At 42.2% G+C, this 2521-nt stretch overlaps 1 pseudogene; it reads left to right on the top strand.

Moving 5' to 3' along the window:
- Nucleotides 1-712: 712 nt before the first annotated feature.
- LOC122753329 lies at nt 713-1491 on the top strand (annotated as a pseudogene).
- Nucleotides 1492-2521: the final 1030 nt, after the last annotated feature.

Raw genomic sequence — 2521 nt, 5'->3', positions numbered from 1 at the left:
CTTACTAGCTGTGTGACCCTGGGCAAGTCACTTAACCCTCATTGCCCCACCCAATAAATGAATAAATAAATAAATAAAATGAAATAAATAATTTCAGGAAAAATTTTTTTCCAAGAAGGAAACACCAGCTATCTAGCAACATTACACTATGCCATTATGTCATCACTTCTATTCCTTGCATAAATACAGGGTTGATTTTTCACCACCTAAAACTTGTCCAATCATTAGGCTGAATATATTTCTAAATACAAAACAATGAGGGTTATCACTAGGTCTCTCAACAGAGTTGTCCTAGGCTTCATTTAAAATTTATCTTAGGAGGACACATCTCCCTAGTCCAAAACTGTGACTTTTTAGTGACCCAACAGAGAGACAGGCAGCCACTCCAGTCCCCTGGACTCCTGACTCTCTTGTAGGTCCCATGGTTCCCACCATCGTTGCTGCTTTCTTGTGGTCCTGGGTATGTAGTATGATCCTTAGGTGTTCAGTTTCCCAGCAACTTTTTATGGAAAACCAAGGGAAGTGGGTCATGGTTGCTGTGAGCAACTTTGACTAGAGGGACACCTAGGGAAACTTGATCAAGGTGACATCATCATGAGATCCTCCAAGTCAGGACTCCAGCAGAGTTCCTCTATCTCATCTTAATCATCAAAGGCCATCTTACCATTTCTCCTCTGCCTCCTGGGAAGTAGCAGAAAACCAGCATCAAATCATGGTTGGATTTAAGCCTACAGATGTGCCCCCAACAGCCACCATCAAGTTCCTTGGGGCTGACACTGCTACCTTCATTGCTGACCCCATCACCTTCCTCCTGGACACAGCCAAAGTCCAGCTGCAGATTCAGAGAGATAGCCAGAGGGCCATCTGAACTTCCTCTGCTACTGCCAAGTATCGAGGTATCATGGGCACCATTCTGACCATGGTGAAGACTGAGAGCCCTGGCAGTCTGTACAATGGGCTGGTGGCTGGGTTGCAGTGCCAGATGAGTTTTGCTTCTGTCTGCAATGGCCTCTATGACTCTGTGAAGCAGTTCTACACCAAGGGATCTCAGCATGCAGGCATTGAGATCTGCCTTCTGGTAGACTATACCACAGGAGCACTGGCAGTGGCCATAGCCCAACCCACAGATGTGGTGAAGGTACTTTTCCAGGCCTAGTCTCATTAAGGTGGCAGCCAGAGATATCAATGCACACCTCCAGAGAGGAGGGGCTTCAGGCCCTATGGAAAGGAACTTCACCCAATGTTGCCTGCAATGCTGTTGTCACCTGTGGTGAAGTGGTGACCTATGATCTCATCAAAGATGCCCTTCTGAAGACCCACCTCATGATCAATGACCTTCCATGCCACTTCACATCAGCCTTTTGGGCAGGCTTCTGTACCATCATCATTGCCCCACAGGCCTTTATGCCAGTGTTAGTGATGTTTGTCACCTACAAGCAACTGAAACATGGCCTCATGGTCACTTGAGCTTCATGGGAAGCTCCTTTCTGAGCCCTTTCCTGCCAGTTTTCTGCCTTACACACCTCTCCTTTGAGTTCAGATGCCAGCCTGCCCCTATCACATTTTTCTTCCCCTCTTCCTCTCCTCCCTCTCTCAACCCTGAAGGACCCTCCTACCCTAGAGTTAGCCCCATTTAATCCTTTCCCATTACAGTCTCACCCAGTTCTTAAGCTCCTTTCTTCTAATAAAGCCAGACCAGAACCCCTCAAACAATAAAAAATAAAAATTATTTTTGTGAAATGAGGATTATGCCTGAATTGTGTGGAATTATTCACTGATGGATAATAATTGAAAGGATTAATTTGGAGACTTTTGCATTTGACAGAAACGAATATGAGTAAAATCAGAAAGGTATCAAGCTCAAATCATACTATTTAAAGCAGCCCTAAGAAAGAATGAGGAAAGGTTGAAGGGAGTGCAAGATCATATTTCCTAGGAATAGTATTCTAATATCATGAGATTAAGGAAATACATAGTAATGTGTGGTGATTTTATATCAGATGGTACAAAATCCTCAGTATAAAATAATATTATAAAGAGTTTGCAAAAATGATAACTCACATTTATATGACACTCTTTTGGGGTTGGACTTGTGATTTCCTTTGGAGTAGGGAATTCCCTCTTTCAATGCATATCTGCAACTTGTGTAAATTATATAATCTTAGACATATGCTTCAAATAATAAAAGGTCAAGAACCCAACTCAGGCTTAAAAAGCACATATTTAAGTCAAGATTTGTAAATCAGGTCTTTCCTTCTGACAGATTTAATGACTTCCCAAGTCTTCCTGACTCAATGCAAAGACTACTAGTTGCTCGCTGAAGTTGAATGTGAGTTACAGATTTTCTTATTTTCAAAGTTTAGTAAATTGACATAGAGTAATCAGCTTGCAGGGATTGTTCATCACTACTAATGAAACTAAAGATCCCTTAGGGCCTCAAGTCCTTTATGGATTCTCTGGTTTTGTTACAATTAATACAACAAAAAGGAACAAGATTCTATAATAATCCTTCCCTAGAAAC

The sequence above is a fragment of the Dromiciops gliroides genome, chromosome 4 (genome assembly GCF_019393635.1).
Source record: "Dromiciops gliroides isolate mDroGli1 chromosome 4, mDroGli1.pri, whole genome shotgun sequence".
NCBI lineage: Eukaryota > Metazoa > Chordata > Mammalia > Microbiotheria > Microbiotheriidae > Dromiciops > Dromiciops gliroides.
The sequence above is the reverse complement of the archived record's forward strand: the minus strand, read 5'-3'. Positions and strand labels throughout refer to the sequence as shown.